Raw genomic sequence first — 22993 nt, 5'->3', positions numbered from 1 at the left:
AAAAGTACAAGCAAAGGTTTGATGAGAACAATTCGGTGAAGAGCAAGAAGTGGAATGTTGGGGATCAGGCCTTGGTAACGAAATCAAGGGTGGATAGGAAGGGGGTGAAGGAGTATATGGGCCCTTTCACCATTGTGGCCATCAAGAAAAATGTTGTAACAGTTCACACAGGAAGCAAGAGGAGCATGGTCAGGCTTGCAAGGTACCCAAGCAGGGAACTACCTCGATGTGGTCTGGTTGACAACCGCAGTGGGTAAAAGTACCATGGGATAGGGTTGTGCCTTAAGACATAGGAGAATTCCTATTCGGTTTAGAGATTTTGCAATTAATTGACGGTAGCTATTTTTGTAATGTATAACTGTTCCTTGTTTAAGGTTTTTTCTTCTTATTTCTTTCCTCTACCCTTTCCCCTCCTATATTTCAAGCATTAATATGTACCGTTTTTAATGGTTTATTTTACAGATGTCATTTCATTGTGCACGTTATTATTTTTGCATTTTGATGTAAGGGGAATGTGTTGTGATTTATTAACTTGACCCTTTAAGTGCATGCAAGGGCAGCTCGTGCCAGCAACATTGTGGTCTCCGTGTCAGAGGGCTCCATGCTTGTGAGTTGTAGACTGGAAGCTGAGGGGCTCGCAGCATCATTGGTGGTGTTTCCTCTTACGCTAATAAAGACATCCTGTAATTAGAACAGCTCTATGTTGTAACATCATGTAACCTCTGATTGTCTCTTTCCTCACCCCATTCCTTACTACAGTGAACAAAGGGTGCCTATTTAGCTCCTGACACTCCTTTTCCAAGCCTCTTTCTTTGTCTACTTTCGCCAGAGAGGAAGTCTCCGTAAACTATAAAGAATACGCCCCCTCTACCAATTACCTGTTTTGTCTTGTTGCCTATGGCCTTGGCTCTTTTAAGTCTCTTTTGGAATGGTCTATGGGTGGATTCCATTTGATTTGAATAATCAACCCTGTACGTTCTGGGTGGTGCAGGAGCCCTTCTTTTTTGCAGGTTGTGTTTGAAATAAATACAACCAATTGGCACATGTGGAATTCGTTGGGTTGAGGCTTGGCTGCACATAATAATTGCATACACCACCCAACAGTTGTTGACCAAGGCCCCATCCTTAACTTTATTACCTCAATCACATGACCTGAGTAACAGGGTTAATCGCAGATGTATGTACTCGCTCTGACTGCCCTGGGTAAAGGCCCCCACTCAGAGAAATCCCACAGGGTGGAGAACTAGGAACAGAATTCGGAACGTCAACCTGACCATTTGTGAGAAATTGGGTTGTTGGTTGAGGGTGGTGTTAACCCTGCTCAAGCACAAGGCACAATCAGTGTCAGGGAGACCCATAACAAGTCACTAAATTAAACTGTGCTTAACTCTCTGGCAGCTTGGCACAAAAGCAGTCAGACTTAACTTAGAGGCAATGTGTAAAGTAGTAATTGCGCATTCAAACAGTATAAAGTGAAAAACACACAAGAAAAATCTCACACCAATATATAAAAATAAAGTAAATTGTAATAAATTATTTGACACCAAAAAGATGAAAATCCAATTAGTAGAACAGAGTGATGCAGTGTTAAAGGTTTTGTAGAACTCAAGCATTAAGAAGCAAAAAGTGCTAACTGCGATTATCTGGTCGTGGTAGACCGGATGCAAGCTCAAGTTCAGGCCAACTGCAATTGAGCGCAGGTCCGATACAGGACTGAGTTTAGTCTGCTAGCAACGTACCTTGTTGCCTGGACTTTGAAATCCTTGCATCAAGCGGCGCAGGTCTGCATTAAGGAGTCATCGACGAGGAACTGTGATGCAAGGTCCGGCATCAAGATCTGTCGCACAGTGGCAGATACAATAAAGCCATCGACAGAAGCTTGCGATGCGAGGTCCTGTGTAAAAAATGCATCACGCAGCGGTGGGGTCAATGAAGCCATCAACGAGGCGTGATACATGATGTCCTGCGTTGTTGTCGAGGAAGCCACTCGGGCTGCAAAAACTTGCATTGCAATGCATTGGTACTGCTGGCAGAACATACATTTTGGATTACTTAGAACGAGTAAAAGTATGACTTGATTAGGTCAGACTTTTCAATAACACATTGGACACAGGAACATATAAACATGTTGTGTTCCATACAAGCTGATATTCTAGCTTCCAAACATTTACACACACATGTAATCACCACAAATCTGGTGATCCATATAGTCGCTGGATCAACCGGATACACTGATATCAAATTCAGTAAAGGTGATACATTACCTATTGCATACAAACTACATTGGTACACGAACGCTGAAATGCGTTTTGCACCAACTGTGAAGATCTCACATCGGTACAGACTGCTGTATTAAGAGAGAGAGAACATTAGCCCAGGCAAAACGTATAATTGTTGTAACTTCAGTACCAACCTCAGAGGCCATCACCAAAGCTACCGTTCCAAAACTTAAAGCTTTACTTCCACGATGGATGCAATGGACTAAAACTCTCACTGCAAGAGATGTTGACTATAGATTTGATGCTGCATTACAAACACAAGCGTGTTTGTAATATGAACAAGAATATACTCTGCCAAATTAAATGATGCCTCTAGATCAATATGATTACATTATCTACATTGATAGGTCTGTGCAGCCTGCCATAGGGCCTAAGCACCAATATTCTGCAGTGTGCGCAATCGTAAAGGGGCGCATGCATGATGGCAAGTTCCAAACTGAAAAACACACACACAGTCTGTAGGGGACTGTACTGCCCAGCTGGCAGAACTCAAGGCACTGATACTGGCACTGCAAAATAAGGATCATGGATTCCCCAAACTTATAGTGTGTGATTTGTATTACTGTCTTCAGTCGTACAATCAATAGCTTCACTAATGGTGCCAAAATGGATTTCAAGACTCTAAGGGTTGCACAATCAAACACAAGATGCTTTGGGAACAAGTGGCAAAGCTGATAGACTGCTTGCCACGGACTAATGTAATACACACATTGAGTCATCAATGTGTTGACGTTCACGTTGCAGGGAATTCCAGAGCTGATGAAGCCGCTAAAGCAACAGTTTGTACTGATGTTGTTGCTGCAATTAATTGTTCTAGTACAAGAATAGACAAAGACTTTATGATGGCTGTCAATGCTTTGTGCAATGACATAATCCTGCCGAAACACTTTCCACCCAAGTACTCCTACAAATTAAATGCACAGAACATACCATATGCTCATATTCCAGGAGTAGGGGATAGAGTCATACCTAACACTGATCTCAAATTGGGACTGATACATGAGGGTCTGTGTTCAGCACACGCAGGGATTACTGCTACAGTTTTATTACTGTTGTAGTGCTATTGGTGGCCAGGTCTTACTAAACAGACCAAGGACTTGGTCCTCAAATTTAACATCTGCGAGCAGATGAAAGGCTCAATAGTAGCGTGTCCACCACAGACACCTCTATTAATTTCAAACAAACCTTTAGCTTGTATCTATTTGGATCACTGCAGCCCCTAACAATCTGATGGAGCTTACAAGTGCATCTCAGTGGCAGTAGATTCATGCTCTAGCTTCCTGTGGGTGAGGCCACAGCGGTTGGCTGATGCCCAAACTGTTATCAAAGACTTGAGAGTCTTCATCGAGACATATGCAATTGGCACGCTACATTCTGACCAATTTCAGACATTCAGCTCTCAGGCTTACAAAGAAGACATGGGAAGGTTGGGTGTGACTTTGCGTTACTCCTTTCGCTATCATCCTGAGGGAAATTCAGTAGTCAAGAGGAAAACGGTGACTTGAAGCAGGCTTTAGCAGCGAGGGTACTAGGCTCGGGTTGCAGTTGTGTTCATCACCTATATGGGGACCAGAGGGCACTTAACAACATTCTAAGAACATTCATGGGTGGTCATACTTTATATGAAATCCTGTTTGGGTTGAGAATGTGGGTCCCTGACCTCAAAAGTGTCGGCACAGTGACGGCAGACACCATTTGACATCAATGAACATTTGGCTGTTTTAAGGAACTAAATGAATTCCTGGATGAACAAAGCAATGTCCAAGTAAAACACACCCCCACTGGGGAAGTGAAGGATGTACCGGCAAGACCCGGGTGGGTCCTTAAGATTGGGAATCTGGTTAGGGACAAAATTGTGGACAAAAAAGAATTTGGGCCTGTACCTGTCCTGGCTGTCGAAGGTACCAGAACTGTATTTCTTCTGCCCCTTGCTGGTCGACGAGACAAAAGGTTTGTCTCCATGAACTGATCAAACCACATTATGTGGCTGATTCTCAACAGTAGGCCACGTGGCATCCTGGGTAGCCACCACTCTCCTCTCGCTACTGTGCAGGAGGTTCGGATGGAAGCTTTAATAGCTATAGAAGATTCGCCTTTCCAGCAAGAGACAGTGAACGAAAATGAAGTATTGCTTCTCTCTGTTGAAAAAAAGCAACTGTATAATCGACAAGTACAGAGACACAGATTTCAATTCGACAACTCAAAGAAAACAAGATCTACATCAATATACCAAAGATTGAGTCATCTCTTGATTCTGCAAAACCTGCTGAACTGCCAAAAATAGACCAGACAGTGTCTGGCTACTTCGTGGACTATGATGACTTCTCATTGGAATGAACTAAACCTGAGCCACCATTGCCGCCACCTCTCCCTTTCAAGCTACCAGTGTGTGCTCTCTATCTGTGGCTGAAACAGACATACTTTGTTACTCCTTGGTTGCACCTTTGGATTACAATTGGGTTACTTTTCCTGGTCCTCTGTATTGGTTTGGTGACTGTCTTTTTTTTAATTCTAAACGAACATTATCTTCCAGAACGCCCTGCAGTCCAATTTGTGAACATGGGATTGAAGCCACATGCATCATCGCACCATGAACAAAGGGATCTGTCCTTGGTGAACATTCCATCAGTTCCAGGTCCAGAAGGAATAGCGTGGGACATGGTATCATATGATGTGCATGGCCCCACTGAACGTTTGTAAATTCCATATTTGTTTAAAATTTCTATAAATGATATCATCACCTCTAGTACTATTTCTGATGATTGGGACATTGATGCAGTACAAATTATGCTAGATGACTTAGAGCAGCCAACTGTGTTTTCTTCTGATTAATTGTATGATGGTACATCTAATTATGATGATATGTTCTGTTACTAACACAATGGTCACCACTTTCTGCATAATGTAAGTATACCACATGCTATTTGTAACTACACCTAATGGGAACTCTGTCCACCTCCAAAAGGTAGTTCAAAAACGTTTGCATAGAGGTTTGCTTATTTTTCTGGTTTTGACACATCCGACCAAGCCCCATACTTCTACAGGCTAGCACCTACACCAGCAAAGAAAAAATTGCTTATAAACACCTAGCTGATATATTCTGCTTCTTTTCTTTCCCAGCTGTCTGTACATGGTTTTGACTTTTAGAAAGACACAATAGATGCAAAAACTGTTTAGGGGACAAAATATTGACAGGTTCAGGAAACTGGGGTTCCGTTTAGAGCATGCCTAATACCACATCAAATGATTTTCCTGAACAAAACTATGCAACAAACATCATGTATATCAATAGGCAATATGAAAGATTTCAATACACCACCAATTCCCACATTTGCACATGTTGACAATTGGCATCACTACACAAGTTACAGTGAGGATACACTAGATGCATTGCTACATAATGGCTCCCACAATTCATCAGACCCCAGTTGGGAGGGATGGTTGGTTAGGCCTTCAGACACTAATGAATGTCAGTCCAGATTCCTGGGTAATGCCAAAGGGTTTAAGATCAATAGGCCTGATCAGAACATTCGGGGTGGTGACATCATACAGTGTTAGGAACAGTGGTTAATTTGTAAAATAATAAGTCGAAGGGCTCTCCTCAAGAGGCAGCTTGCACCTGCTGGCACCGCTTATAGCAGAACCAACTACTAACCACACAAGTGGGGAGAGGAGGTGGCGTAATTGGCATTCTGCCGATCAGAGCTGGGGAACCAGGTTTAAGTATCGACGCCAGCTCAACACCCTGTGATTCTCTACAAATCACTTAATCTCCCTGTGCCTACCGTAAATAAATGTGTCCTTAACTGGTGCTCAAGAAAAGTGCTGCTGCTGATGATTAAGTGCCAGTGCTGAGCACCAAAAAATACCAGCTCAAATTAAGCACTGGTTGGGAAGGTGTGCCTTGATTGGCTAAAAACTTCAACACTATCTCCGGTGAAGCAACACTTGTCCCTTCTGTCTGATGGCATGGATCTCAGGGATTTCTTGCTAGGTCCCCAGAATCCACGTTAAAAGCACTTCTTGTATACATCTACTAAAAATAAGTACTAAAACTCCTTACTTAAGTAAATCTGCTATTACAAGGCAGATCCTCTTCCCCAATTCAGGTTTTGGAGGTACTGAGGTATTATAGGTAGCTTTTTCTGAGGATTGATATTCACCTTTGCAGGTTCCCTCAAAGAGATGAACCCCACATCTTCGGCCCCCTGGGACCAAATTTGAGGTTTGAAAGAGATTCAGCTAAATCATGGGACATAACAGGTTTACCCACTTCACTTCGGCAACTTAAGCTCTAACATAACAGTGTAAATGCCTGGTTTTCTTGTTTTTGAAAAATATTTCAGAATACTCCTTCTGGGGTGCAAATTACACTATAATTCAGTTTACAGAATATGTCCCAGCCTTACAGATTCATTGGTAAAGATGTGCTGAGTATATAGGAATGCTTATTACCAATGGGACCCAGAGAAATGGACAAGTGGGTCAGGCATTTAGTGAGAAATCCACTAATTTGAAATGCATGCCATATTTATTGACATGCCCTTGAGAGGTAAAGTAGAGAATTCACAGGTTCTTAGAGCTGAGAAACTGGTGCCCATGTTATTGAGACAGGAATGGCAATTACTAACAACGAAACAATCTATATAGGGGCCCTTTTCATCTAGTGGAAATAAGGTATTAATGGCAGAAATTCTTCCTGTCCCCATTAGTGAATCCCACCCACTCTTATCAGTATTTGCACGTGCCATGACCATATTGTAGTACATAGTTTGGGCAACAGTCTATTTGAGTGGGGGCTTGCTTCATTTAGATTTCTCAGCCCACATCTCGGTTCCTTCTCACTCACATCTGGATAACAAGGAATGTGTCCAAAGCCCGAAGCTCATCACATGGACAGAGGTAGGGAGGAAACTGAAAACGGGATAAAATTCCCTTCAATTATATTTCTTCTAACTGATTTCATGGAGGAAGGGAGTTTATCACACACTCATTCACTGACATCCAAAGGTCTCCTTGCATTTCACGACTCTCAAGACCTAAAGTGGCTCATGAAGAGTCAGGGCGGCAACAACATAGGGTTGTGTTCTTACACACATTCATCTAACAATGGTCTGTGCTTCGGGTCCTAGTGCTCATGCCTGTCTTTTCTGTTAACACACTATTTCTAGAGCATGCTCACTCTAAAATATGGATTCACATTCATACGCACATTCTGTTCACTAGACTCCTCCCAGTCCTACCAGCTCCACCGATTCTATATTCTCCATTGTCTCCTACCTAGACGACATCTGTGCACACCCCTTTCAGACAAGACATTAACTACAAGACAATAAAAGCCATGGAAAGCAAACAAACAAAACACATAGTAAGAGTAATTAGACTTTACCTAAAGTTTTTGTTTGATTTATGCTTACAACTTTAGCAAATTCATAAGGTCAAGTGCTGGGCTTATTTTCACCCCACAGTTCCCCCTGTAGAATCTTCTGCTTACCTCTGATGCCTGGGGTTGGCATATGGAGCCTAAATCAGCTCTCCCCTGCCTTCAATCAGTTGATGAGTCCCAACTGTCAGATAGTGAGAAGGACACTAGAACCCTGCAATCAGATCCTAGCTAGACAGCAACAGTGGACAGAGCCACCTCTTCATCCAGAATACACTGCACTGACACCTTCTTTTGGGTCTACCGAAATATCTTACGACCCGTTTGCAAGTTGTCCAGAATTCGGCAGCCCGTTCCATCTTTGGACTCCCGAGGAGAGCTGGTGCCACTGCCTTATTGAACACCCTTCATTGGCTACCTATCTCCAAGCGAATCCTTTTTAAATGCCTGACTGTGGCCTTTAAGGCCTTACATGGTATTGGCCCCAAATATATTGGGAAACGTCTTTCCCGGTATGTGCCAAGCAGGACTCTCAGGTCATCTGGTCTGTCTCTGCTTACTGTCCCTGCAATTCGTCGTGCACGATTGGGAGGTCGATCTTTTCGCTACCTGACACCCAAGGCATTGAACGAATTACCACTGTCCCTGAGATCGGCCCCCTGTCTTCTTACTTTTAGAAAGGATTTGAAGACATGGCTTTTTAGTAAATAGTCTTTTTATTTCTGCTCTTTTCTGTTGTGTGGTTGCTTTCTATGCTGTCGTTCTTTGCCAAAGCGCCGGGATGCTCCTCTGGAGTCGCCGTGCGCTATAAAAGAAATAAAGTAACATAACATAACATAACCTTCTCTTCAAGTTTAAGGGTGGTTCCGGTGTACTAAATTGGAGGATTAGATTGAAAATCGTAGTTCATAGTAATTTGAAAACTCACAATTTAAATGTGACTTTTCTTTGTACAACATGCCCCGCTAGCCCACTAATTGGGTCATAGGTAACTCTGTGGACTTCTACCTACATTTTTTCCATTCATGTGGTTTATTGTTTTTCTGACCACTGTTCTCCTTCTTCAAGGAGATTTTTGGCTCCATTCATGCATAATTTATATGAACAGTCAGTAGATGACTCAATTTAATCTGGAATCCCTTTTTACAGTTGAAGGCTTTGAATTTGAATTGAATTTAAAATATTTGTAGAGCGCAGCGTTCACCAGACGGTTTCTTGGCGCTTTAGAGGCACATTAAACAAGAACGAGTAGGCAGGAGCAAACATAGAGTGGGTTAGTGCGGAAAGGCCTGGTTGAACAAAAGAGTTTTCAAGCCTTTACGGAAGAGGGAGTAGTGTTCAATCGACTGCAGGTGTTCGGGGAGGGAATTCCAGAAGGTGGGTGCCAAAAAAGAGAAATTGGCCCCTCCCCACTTCTTCCGCTTATAGCGTGGTACCTGTAACAGGGATTGAGAGGAAGAGCGAAGCTCTCTAGCAGGGACATATTCCTTTATCAAGGAAATGATAAAGGCAGGGGCTGTTCCCTGGCGTGCCTGAAACGCCATGCAGACACTTTTAAAAAGGGAACGTTCCCTGATAGGCAGCCAGTGGAGCGCCTTCAATAGCGGAGTTGAATGGTGGGATCGGGGGAGGCCGTACACTAGCCGGGCTGCCTGGTTTTGCACCAGCTGGAGCTTACGTAAGCTGTAGGCTGGAATGCCGTTGTATAGGGCATTGGCGTAATCCAGCCGGGAGATCACTAAGGCGGACATAATCAACTTAAGTGCCAGATGGGAAAAGAAACGTGAAACTGTGCGAATAGTGCAAAGAGAAAGGAAGCAAGAAGATACAACAGAACTAATTTGTGAGTGAAGGGTGAGGTGATGGTTCATTTTGATGCCTAAAGTCTTAACTGTAAGGGAAGGGAGGGGAGGGGAACCCAAAGAAAAAGGCCAGAATGAAGAGTTCCAGGGACTGGAAGAGCCACCGGTGAGAACCAACTCGGTTTTATCCGGATTCAGCTTCAGATGGTTGTGGCTCATCCAGTCGCTGATGAAAATCATAATAGTCTGAAAGTTGGAGATAGAATGGGGAGAGGAGGAAAGGTTAAAGACAAGCTGGAGGTCATCCGCATAATTGTATACGGTGACCTCCAGCTGCTGAAGTGCAAAAATCAGAGGATAGATATAAAGATTGAACAAAAGAGGGGAAAGAGAGGAACCCTGGGGAACACCGCAAGTAATCTTAAGTGGAGTTGCCGTGAAATCCCCCAACCTAACAGCCTGGGTGCGATCCCTCAGGAAGGACGATAGCCAAACCAGGGCTGTGCCCCCGATTCCCGCCGCTCTGATACGTGAAAGCAAGATGGAATGGTCCACCGTATCAAAAGCGGCGGAGAGATCGAGGAGCACCAGGGCCTGGTGTTTGTTTTGGTCCATGCCCTCCCTGAGGTTGTCCAGGACCGACACCACTACGGACTCGGTAGAGTGCCTAGGCCGGAAGCCCGCTTGACAGGACGCCAAGCCCCCCGCTGCTTCCACGTGGGCACTTTCCTTTAACAACCTTATGCATTCTGGGGGTTGTAGTCTTGATTCATTGCAACTGAACCAAGTGGACTAATCCAGCAGAAAACATTATTGTTAAATGAAAGTCAAGGACTGGAACCTTGTGCCAAGACTAGAACCACGGGTCCCTGATTATAAAGAGTTACCTGGTAACCTCATTTAAAACAGCCACCACCACTTCTAAGTGGACGACCCTGCAGAGACCTAGGGCCATATGTATCACCAAACTATTTTAAATTTCCTAAATAGCGAATTTTAAGGAATCGCTATTTAGGAATTGCAAAATGGTATGTATGTAAAAAATCGCTTTTTATTTGCGATTCCTTAAGCTTCCTTATTTGCGAATTCGCAATTAAGGAATATTTTCCAATGCATTCCTATGGGCCAGGAGGCCCATAGGAATGAATGCAAAATAATTCTCAAATTGCGAAATCGCAATTTGCTAATCGCAATTTGAGAATTATTGCAAGGGTGCAGGGGTGTCTCAAAGACACCCTGCTGCACCCCTGAAAAGAACATGTGTGTGCATATGGCGCACATACATGCCCTAAGGGCATGTGTGTGCATCACATGCCACCTTTAAAAATGCCAAATTGTGCATTTTTGGAAGAATTCGCAAGTTACCATCAACTACAAGTTAGTGGTAATTTGCGAATTCTTAACCACAATTCGCAAGCCAAAAATGCTACATACATAGCATTTAAGGAATCGCAAAATTGCGATTCCCTAAATGCTATGGAAAAATAAGGAATCGCACAACTTTGCAATTCCTTATTTTGGGAATGTTTCATACATTCCAAAACATGCAAAACGGCCGTTTGCGAGTCGCAAAGGCCGAAATTCGCAGAATTTCGGCCTTTGCGATTCAAAAACGGCTTGATACATTAGGCCCCTAGACACCAGCTCCTAGGCACTCCTTATTCACTATAGTTTCTTTCTTAACAATATTTTAAACATATATCTAGCTATCCTCTGTTTAGACTGAAATAAAATGTCATGATTTCAAACTGAACTGAAGAAAAATGTGATAATCCTGAAGTCCACTGCTTGCATACTCTGGTAGTTATGTACTACAATTACTCATTAAACTAAATGCTTGTAGTTCTGTGGGATGAACACTTAACACACTTAATTAGACAATTAACAAACAAGCTAATATTGTCCTAATTCTATTTTGTCGAACTCTAGGTCATTCTGACTACATACCTGAGTGACTACCATTCTGCAGTGGCTTGAAGTACAGGGCGCTGGGCTACGTCTATGAGACAGGGGCTTAATGCTAAATATTAAGGCCCTTGTTGTATTCAGTATTATGTATCCAGGCAAGTGGATGATTCCACTTCTGGCATCTGGATTGTGGATTCCGGGAAGCTGGCATGGACTGAAGAGCAGGGATCTGCCTAGGGGTCATTGCGTGGAGCTAAATAAACTCTGGGATTTAGACAAGCTGTGTCAAAAGTGGCAATGAGGATGGGATGCTAAGGAAAAGAACACTTTGGAGAAGAATTTAAGGAATAGGCTGAAGAGGCTGGGCTACGAAAGAACTTACGACCCCTAGTTTCAAAAGTGTGGAAGAATTCTGTATCCTGTGAGACTGAACTATGGCCTGCAAAAGGAGTGAGGCAGATGTGAACAAATTGGGGTAAACAGGTGAGTATATCAAGAACTGCAATGACTGGTGGGTCCTAAGAGTTATGTAGCACAAGGAAAGGCTGGCCGGTGTGTTTATAATTAAAAACTGCACGAGGTGCTGGTTCATGCGATGTTCTGTGCTCGAGCCATGAATCGAGCCCCAAGGAAGGGTGTGAAGTCTTGGGTGCGTGGATACAAAAGGAGCTTGGAGCCAGCATTCAGCCTACTGTGCAAAGGGTACATGAGGCACTGGCCGGTCCTAGCACTGCTCTTTGTCTCCAGGCACATGTAGTGCATGTCGTCTCCCTTCAATTGGCACTGTCGGGATACACAGGTAGGCCTAAGATAATGGTAATGCTGGCAGGGGTTGGGGAAGAACATAAACCATAGACATACTCAGATTCTTTGTCTCGGGAGATGAGCCACATGCAGGTCTTCCCCTTTTATTATATCCCATGGGCCATGCCTGGCCTGCGGATGACATGCACATAACATTCGGCATGCTGGCTGGAGCACAGGACTGCTGGCCCATTACATCTCTCCCCAACTTGGATCTTTCAACTCGGCAAGCACTGGTGGTACCCTGGTATCAGTCTTTGAGAGTTCAACACGCAAAGTCCTGAAGGTGCCGATTGGGTCAGGGGTTGGGCTGCAGGCTGTAGCGATGTTGGTGACCTCGGATGGATGGTTGACCTGGCAGTGGCAAATTTGTCATAAAATCGGGAAGCGCCACCCCTGATTAAGAAGAATTTGAGGTGTTGGTTTCTTCTTCTATTCGGCACGGGGTGCCCCGTCCGGGTTTGGCAGGTTCTGAGAGCCCGATTCTGAGGACACTGACGGGACCTCTTTAAACCAGGAAATGTTCAGAGATATTTCCTCACTCCCTTTCCAGGTGGTGACCATGGTGCCGTTGTTGGTTACTGGTTCATGGGCGGTCCGGAACTTCCCTGCGGGCCAGTGATCTTTGAGTATGACTATAGCTCCTGGCCGAAGTGACCGGGGTATGACACCGCGTCGGACGCTCGCTCTGTGGTTCTGTCGCTCTCACCTCGCCTGCGTTTCCTGGACGTCATGAGGCAGGGGTGTCCGCAGCGGGCAGGTAGGGATCAGGTCTCTCTGCGGCCCTTTGAACATGAGGGCCCAGGGGCTCCGGAGCGTTGTGAAGTGTGGCGTACTCATGTATTCTCTCAGGAACTCGTGGAGGCACTGTTCGAGATTCACTTGTTCCACACTGCCAATGCGTAGCACTTTATTCAATGTCCTTATGAACTGTTCCACTTCTCCGTTGGCTTAGGGCCATTGTGGGGTGACACAACTGAGATGGATCCCGCACTGATTGAGTAATGTGGCAAATTCTGTCCTCTGGAACGGTGGCCCGTTGTCGCTTCGGATCTCAGTTGGGAACCCAAATGTGGCAAACACTTTCTCCAGGACGGGTGCAACATGAGCGAAGGTGGTCGTCAGGACCGGTTCCACTATGGGATACTTGGAGTATGGATCTATGAGGACGAGCATGTGCTTCCCTCCGGGGAAGTTCCCGAAGTCTATGCTTACTTTTGACCACGAGATTGTGCAGGCCTCTTCTGTGATTATCGGGGTCGAATTGCGAGTTGGAAATGCGACTCAATTTGCGAGTCGCAAATTGGTGGGTCCTACATCTGGCCCCAAGTAATCAACAAAATGAGCAATATGAAGATCCAGGAAAGTTGTTAGGGCTGAAGGACCCAATTTTGTATAAGACCATCGATGTAGCTAGGAATATGGAGAATACTTCTCCTAATGTTAATGAGTTGGGTGGTGCTGCTGCCAAGTGAGATGGTGAGCTGGGGAGTGTATTTGATGTTAACAAGGTTAAAAAATCCAGGCAAAGAAGTAATGATGGGGATAAGAAGGAAGTGAAGGCTCAAGATGTTGAAAAAAGGAAAGGGTGTTACTGATGTGCGGCACACAGCTCAAGTGATGAATTGCCCAGCTGCCAAGAGCAAGTGTTTCAAGTGTAAAGAAATAGGCGACTTCTCTAGAGTGTGCAAGATGGCAAACAACTTGAAGTCCATGAAAGCTGTGAATTTGGTGGATGAACGAGAAACATCAAAGTGCAAGGAGGATTTGGGAATGATGAAGTGGATGAAGTTGAAGTGTGAGTGGAGTGTTGGATGGAGCCACAGCTGGCAAATCAGTCAAGAGAGAAAAGGGACATGTATCACTAACCAAAGTGTGCAGTCAGAATGAATGGCAAGAAGGTACATGTTTGGACGGGTTCATGCTCACTGTTTACACTCATAGATATATCTACACCCTTGCGGGTGAGTAGTGCGCTATACAAGTATCAATTTCCATTTACATGGGAAGGACTGTTTGGATGTGAATTGGATCCCCCAGATGTTGAACCCGTAGGGTATTGTGGAAACAAATTGCCAGTTTTGGGATATTTTATGGCAGAACTGAAAATTCAGGATAGGAAGGCAAAGAGCAAGGTTTATATGGTTGAGAAAGGGAGGTCGTTGGTAGGATGGAAGGAGCAACGTGCTTTGGTAATGGTCTTGAATCCTAATCACCCGAGCAAGTATTGCTGACCGCTGCCCAAGGGGTCACGATAGTCACGATGTTTCCTAATTTGTTCAGAAAAAGTTTAGGGTGAACACCCAAGAGTACAAAAGCAAGGAGCATTGCCCAAGGTATACAAGGTGCAGAACATACCACTTGCTTTGAGGGGCTTGTTGAAAGAGGAACTGCAGAGGTTGTGTAAGGAAGGGGTGATCGAACCAATACAAGACTCTGAGTGGCTGAGTCCAATTGTGATCGCTGGGAAACCAAATGGAAGCATACGCATGTGTGTTGACCTCAGGGATATGAATAAATGTATATGGTTGACCACCATCCCCCTTCCCTGGAAAAATTAGATGCTGATGGGTGTGGCAGGGAGCAGACGTTTACTATTCTAGACTTGTCCAGCACTTACCATCAAGTACGGTTGCACTCAGAATCCAGGCATTTGGCGTCCTTCATAACACTGAGGATGCGTACCAATTCATCTGCATGCCTTTGGGCTGGCCTCTGTGTCAGCATTGGTTCTGAGGGTTTTGCAGGGTGTTTTGAAGGGGTTAGCAAATGTACTGGGGTTTCGGGATGATGTATTGATCTGGGGAGTGAACAGGAAACAACATGACGGAGTTTTAAAAGAGATTTTGCAAAGGTTGGAAAAAGCAGGACTTACCATTGGGATGGAGAAGTGAAAGTTTGGCATGGAGGCTATAGAGTACTTGGGGCATACTTTGAGTCATGACGGTACTAATCCCAAGCTCAGGTTGGTGAAGGCAATTGAGAGGGTGCAGTCCCCTCAGGATAAGAATCAGTTAAGATCATTCCTAAGTCTAGTGGAGTATTCCGCTAAGTGTGTACACCATTTTGCAGAAAGAGTTCATGTGCTACGGGTCTTAATGAAGAAGGGCATTAAGTTTCAATGATCAACAGTGTCAGCAGGCATTTGATTTAGTGAAGAATTTCATTGTGAAAGCTGTTGCCTTTTAACCATTTGATCTGGAAGATGAGACTATCATAGTGCTATATTCATTATAGGTACTATAATATAGGCCTCTGTAAACTTATTACTCTTCACCTATATTCTCTTCCTACATTACACTTTTATAGGTTTACACGGTTTACAGGGACTGACCTTTTACCAAGAAATTATACAGCATTCAGAAAGCGGGGTTTCCCTTGTCCAAAATCTCATACATTTTGCATGAGGGTTCTTGGAAGCACAGCAGGACTGCCATCTCCTGCATAAAATCTATGAACAAAGTTCATGCCCGACGTCATCCTTAGCCCGACACAGTCGTACAGCAGAGTAGGACCCCTGAGGAGACCTATGGGTATATATACATCACATCTTGCTAAGATAGTTAGAGGAGATCGAGACTTCCCGGACGACACACTGACCTGAGACGCTGAGGTTCCTGCATGCAGACACTCTAGCTCGCAGTGGTCTAACATCCCTCACGGGGTGTCCAACTGGAGACCAGGGTGGAGTCCCACAGTCTCACTTAAGGTAATGGGGTTGACTAGATCCTAGAGGAATTCTTGGCTTAACACCTACACCCATGCTAGGTACATTTAGGTAGATCTAGATAGGGAGGCATAGTAAGAGTACGCACCTTTTATTATCATGTGTTTTATATACTTGAATGTATTCATGATTTTAGTAAAATGGTAGAACTATACATCCTTTTACTTTCTTAGTACTGTTAATCATTTATCTCCTATTTTGTCTCACGGTTGTTGCAGCAGATCTCTTCTACACCAGAATTACAACTGTTCAGTTAATGATTATTGAGAATGCCCAACTTGTTTTATTCTGTGTATCTGAGAGAAACTAAGTAAGCATAAGTGACTGAGCGAAAGTTAGTACATTGTTTCCACGATCCTGAGGGATCAGGGTTATCATGACCTGAGGTTGCTTGAAACTATTCCCCCCTTGGTAAGAGGAGATTATAGTGGCACTGTGAAATAGCTGATTCAGAAAGGCTAACAAAACCGGTGGGGGTGATCAGAGTTTGTCTGACACCAATCCTACAGTGTATGTTGTCTAAACGTGCAGATCCTGTATATTTTCTATAGGAACTACACAACATGGCACCAACAATGTTGGTTGGGTACTTATTTAACTGGATTCTGAGTAATTCAGTCGTGCTATTCTCAGAAATCGCTATTCACAAAACACCAGAGACGTCTGGCGTGGGTAGGCTAAATTCCGCCACAGCTAAGTAGATGAACATCCTATTTATTGGCTGTTGGTTAATCAAGCTTGAAGGACACAAAGTTCCTAAAAATGCACAAAACACCTTATGTTAAATTTCCTAGAAAAGGTCTTCATCTCTAAAACAATGACTGAAGACGCGGATAACGCAGGAGGAGTTGTGCAAAATTTGCACCTCTCAGATGAAGAAGACAATGCAGATGCAATTCAGATTGCAGAGAACTTTAGAAATCCAGTCACCCTGAAACTGTGTGTGCATGGTCTACCACCTAGAGGTGGCATAGTAACTTTCGTGATTGAGGCACACGAATCATACAGAACAGAGGTATTTTATTTGTGGGTTACATTCCCAGCAGCAAATGCAATATTGTCCGTTTGAGGACATTGAGGTTCCGCTTACATACCAGGAACACTTATACTGGTTTAAAGGCACCCTACCCCATATAAGAAGAAGAGTAAGATTCGGTCCGCTCGGAAGAAGAAGAGCGACCTGGCCAGTATTGGCAGCTTATACACCGCATCCTGACATTGAAACGATGCCAGGACCAGGCTTACTCATATTTCACAAAGAATTAATAAAACTTTATTGAAACATGACGCAATACGTCATGAGGACATTTACAGTCCAGCCAGCAATGACAACAACAAACACAGCTCAAGTTAAAAATACTACAACTAAAATTACACCACAAACGTTACACGCAGTAATAGGTAAAATGTCTGCAAAACATGAACAAATGCCATTCTGGATAGATCAGAAAATAACACAGCTAGAAGCAGTATTCCCAAATAGTAGCCATTATGAAAAAAAAGGCTAACAATCTTCTTGCCCATGGGGATCACACCACAACTAGAGTACTGTACCTCGTGAGGTACAGTTTTTGCTGTCATATATAAACTCATATGAACTGATGGTATTCCATCATTAGCAGTAGTTACAGACGTACTAAGACAAATACAAAATGAGTATAGAGCAGAGCCTGCTCTAAACTTAGGGATGAAGTTACTAGGTAACTATGCCCAGGTATCAGCGATAATATGGCAAATGTTAAAGGGGGAGCAGCATCAGTGGCCATCTACCAACGCCTAAGGGAGTTCAGTCCTTTACAACAGGAGCAGGAACTACCCAAAATAATTGAAACTGCGTATGCAGAATTAGGCAGGGACAGCTTGGGTGGGAAAGCGTTAAAACCAGAACTCGTGGGGAGCTCCAAGAAGGAGACTTTCAAGCAGACAAGTACTTCTTCTAAAAAAGAAGTGGGACAATAACAAAAAACAAAATGTTAAAGAAAACAAATCTCAGTCCAGAGATAGGTCTCCTCCGCAGGAGCCCTCCAAAAGGAGGTATGACCTTAGGAATAGGGATAGCATTAGGAAACCTGACAGTTATCAGGATACTGATACACATTCCTCTCGTTCCTTTCAGGGTTCATCGAAAAACTCCAAAAGAGAAGGACGGTCAGACAGACAAGAAGAGCATACAAAGTCCAGAGACAAGCAGAACGCTCAAGACTATACTACCAAAAAAGATGAAGCTAAACCAAAACCACAGTTCAAAAAGAAGGTTGCAGATCTAAAGATCAGACATGCCCAGAATTCTGAGGACTTGAATACTGAACGAGTAATGGGCTCTGACGATGTTAGACAGTGCGGCAGAAGTAGCACTAGCTCACTGGAACCTGAACAGCGGACTTGAATGATTAAATCTAGGTGGAAACACCTGATACTAGGGTAAGTGTCCCACATAAATTGTTTGAAATGACACTCCAAATGGAGGGGTACAAATTTAGGCCAGTTAGAGGTCTCTTTTGGGAGAACCTGACGTTTGGCTTAGACATTTTGTTACCTGAACAAAATTGGCTACCAGCATTCGTTATGGATTGCCCTAGGGAAGAAATGGTAATTTTACCAGCATTTTCCGACCACGTTCCAAAACATTTCAAATATACCTATGTACAGGAGAGGGTGGTAGCCCAGGCTCCAGCATTATACAAAAACCATGTTATTATTATTATTATTATTCGAATTTGTAAAGCGTGCGGCTACTCGACAGAGTGTCCAGGAGCTGGCAGAGGGAGAACAGGCTGCTGGGACGGGGCTAATCCCAGCAGCCTGGATGGGATGGGATGAGGATCCAACCCACCATATTATTCCACTAGAAAAAACCTCCAACTGCACAAAGGAAGCATCCTATAAAGCAAGAAGCTAAAAACAGGTCAGGGAGATCTTATATCAACTTGAATATCAAGGGATGATTGAAACTTGCACCTCTCAAATGAATAACCCTTTGTTTCCAGTATCAAAACCAGACAATTCTTATCATTTAGTTTTAGATTATAGACATTTAATAACTTGCACTAAGATGTTTGCACTTCAGAATGCACACAGTGCCAGATTAATGAATAACTTTGTGCGGAAAAAATACAAAACAATAATAGATATCTCAAATGGATTCTTTTGCCAAAATATAGCGCCTGAAAGCAGATACTTGACAGCATTCTCAGCGCTAGAGTCCCAGGGTCAATTTTGTTGACTCCCCCAGAGGTATAAGAACAGCGAGGGGTTGTTTTCAGTAACCCTGGTCAATAAACGCCACTCCGCTAGTGGAAGTTGCAGAGATTTGGTAATTACGCATTTCATTGAAAACACGGAACTCATGCAAGAATTCCCACTCCACTATGCAATGGAGTTACCTACTATACCCACAACAACGTTTTGGTAAATCAACTTTACCTTTACATGCTAAAGAGAATATAACCAATTCACAAAAGTTAACCTTGAAAAATATCAGGCAATGAGAGAGGTGATCATTTTGCTGTCACTACTTACCTAGGGGGAGGGCAAGCAGATGCCTTGAACACAAAGAGAATATCATGCTGAACGATTCGGTTGTGGTCCCATCCTCCTAGGACCACCCCAAGCAAAGTTATTGGCAAAAATACAATGCCAACCGAAGGCCCAGCAAAGCATTATGGGGCGAGAATCTAGAGTTTAGTGAATATTATATTATTAGCTCTCAGCTGGGCCCGAAAGCTTGCCCCTTGAGGAATGTTTTGATATTGGAAACTATGATATTCACTGCACCCTAGACTATTGTCCCATAATGCTTTGCAGGGCCTTTGTTGGGATTGTATTTTTGCCTATAACTGTGCTTGGGGTGGTCCTAGGAGGATGGGACCACCACCGAATCATTTCAGCATGATGTGCGCTTTGTGTTCAAGGCATCTGCTTGGTCCTCTCCCTAGGTTAGGAAGGGCCCCAAAATCATCACTCTTGTACAGCGCAGCTGGCAGAACTGAAAGCACTAATACTGGCACTGGTAACTACGGATCGAGAATTCCCCACACTAATTGTGTGTGATTTCTTTTACTGTGTACAGTCATACAATGGATATCTACATCTCTGGGGACAGAATAGGTTTAAAGATGCAAAGAGTGGCACAATTATGCATAAAAAGCTATGGGAACAGGTAGTGGAGTTGAAAAACGAACTACCGATGGCTCATGTGATACACACACTAATGGGCATATGCATCAAAAATCGGTATTACATGTCCTTATTAGCGAAAAATAAGGAATCGCTAATAAGGACATGCAAACCGCGATGCATCAATGAAATCGGTATTAATTACCGAATCGGTAAAAATCGGTATCATATAGCGAAAGTACGATAGCGAGACACCATTAGCAAATACCTAATTAGCAAATACCGAATCGGCAAAAAGACGCGACGCATCGGAAGCAGACTGATGACATCACAACCAGTACCAGTAGGACAGCCCATGCTCCATTCACTGCCCGAGGAGCTAAGAGGAGGAGGCAGAGCACAGGAGCTGAGGAGCCAGACTAAACCAGCAGCAACCAGGACGAGGCAAGCAGTTGAAGATGGAGAAGGAGGCCCCCCAGCAGGGAAAGGACACACACAGGAAGAGAAAGCGTAAGTTCTCTGATAAGGAACTTGAAATCCTGATTGAGTGTGTGACCAGCAATAATGATAAACTTTTTGGGAAGCTGTCCCTGAAGGTGCCAGAGGCGGAAAAAAGAAAGATGTGTCTGAGCATCAAGGACAAGGTCAATGCTTGCGGAGTCACCCACCGCAGCATTGACGATTTAAAAACCGCTGGTATGACCTGCGTAAAAGGGCCAAGGAGAGGATCGCTCAGAGGGTCAAGGATGCAGCAGGCACATTTGGGGGCACATCCAATGTGACACCGAACACAGCCCTGGAGGACCTAGTGGAGTCTACTATAGAACCTGAAGCTGTTGTGAGGGTCACACAACTGGACACCTCTGGTGCTGCGGAAGGAGTACAAGGTAAGATGCATGGCAGCGTAGCAATGCAGCGTGTAGTCAATCCCTGCCCACTCCCCCATGCCAGACCCAGTGCACATGTAGCCGTGCCTAAAACACCAACCCTCATCCCAGTGTTGCACCATGGGAGTTGTAGTCAATACATGAATGAGTGCATGTCTGACCCCAGAGGTGAATGAAATAAATACAGCAGCAAAGGGACAAATGTCTGTCCAAAAATGTACTTTATATAGAGAAAATAATGCAATAACCACATACAATAACTAAATATTAACTATGCATTGTTTCACACACAGATGCATCCCCCATGGAATCAGACGACAGTGGCCGCCTCGTCATCTCTGAGACACCAGTGGTGACCGATGCCGAGTGCTCACAGGAACATGAAACCATGTCCTCCCCTTCACCACCACCGCGGACACCACCTCCACCACCGCCATCCATGCGGGCAAAGACCCCCACCACCACCGCCATCCATGCGGACAAAGCCACCACCACCACCACCGCTATCCATGCGGACAAAGACACCACCTCCACCACCACCACCAGTGCGGACAACTCCGCAGAGCCGCAGGGCAGATGTTCCCTTCCTGCACGAGATGGAGTCGGAGCAGAGTACAGCAGCCAAAAATGTCCCACGCCAGGCTGTCGACACTCCAACCACCCAAACAGCAGCACGTCTGCGTGTCAGACAGAGGGCTGTCGCCAGTACTTGGAAGCAGAGCCTTTAAACTAAGGATAATGGAATTCAAAACGCTCTGAACTGGTCCCGAGCTGTCCCGGTCTGAAGCCGCCTCAAGCAAGTGAAAAAAACGTGGCCTGAAGCTCAGGTCCTGCACTGGGCTGAACCGCGCTGAACCGTTCTTGATTTGCTTCATTTTAAAACCACCTTGTGCAGTGAGAATACGCTGGCCAAAACACAGGCTCGCAATTGGCACCGGTGGGCTCGTCACAAGTCCTCCTTGAAATTACCTTGGATGCCCAATACAACTAGCTCAAGAAACCACTGCAGGGACCACACAAAATAACTGAACCCCGTCAACTGAAACCCTAACAAACTGCGACGACTCTTGTAAGGAAAAATCAAACAGCCCTGATGAGAACACGTTAATTAATATTCCGAGTTCGAAACGCGTCGGCCAAATGGAGACAAGCATTGTTGAATGACTGAAGCATTGATTCAGTCTATTCTTTTTTTATTAATATCGTGCATGTTATTGATTCATCTTTTCTCCACTTAATTTCTTCTTAATTGTTTTCTCCATTCCTTGACTGGAATTGTATCAAAATTTGGATACTGTGGTAATGTATATATGATATTGAACAAATGTGGATATCGTGCAAATGTACATATGAAATGCTTTGATTTGTGTTTTATGTAGTAGTGTTGTAATTTTGTATAGTCATTGTTTGAATAATTGTTTGTAAATGGTATGTCTTTTCGTAAAAACTATCTTTCTAACTAAAAATAAATAATTCACAAGGTATAAATAAATAATACCATACAAATCTTCAATCAAAAGGTGATTTGTTACTCCAATTAAGGAGATGTTGTAAATTATATGTACGGCCAGCACCGCATTTTTTCAAAAATTTATATATGGTCCAGCTGCCCGTACGTCCCAGGACCTAACTCCCTGTAGATAACAGTGCCCCTGGGTAGGGCAGCAACAAGACCAGTGGATCCGGCCGAAGGGTACGGAGTAGTTGAGACCCGGATGCTGCGTGTCCAGCGCCTGCAGGGGAGATACATGGGTGCAATTAAACTCACCATGACAAAACTGTGTAACAAATTAGGAAACATGACTGACGCTGTGCGTGAGCACAACACAGCCGTAGCTGCGGGCAACAATGACATCAAGCTTTGCCTGCAGGAACTGACACGTGCTGTAGTCACAGGCCAACAAAGTGAGCGCCGGAGGCACAGGCAGATCATGCTCGCTGTAAATTCCACCAATAGGACCATCACTAAGCTGTGCAACAGCACAGCTGTGCTATCCCGCAGGTCCGTGTCCCTGCAAGTGGACCTCGGGCATTATTGTGGAGATGTGGCAAGGGCCCTCGAGAGAGAGTGACCACTGCAGTGGAGC

The sequence above is a fragment of the Lissotriton helveticus genome, chromosome 2_1, assembly GCF_964261635.1.
Source record: "Lissotriton helveticus chromosome 2_1, aLisHel1.1, whole genome shotgun sequence".
Taxonomy (NCBI): domain Eukaryota; kingdom Metazoa; phylum Chordata; class Amphibia; order Caudata; family Salamandridae; genus Lissotriton; species Lissotriton helveticus.
Note: the sequence above shows the minus strand (reverse complement) of the source record.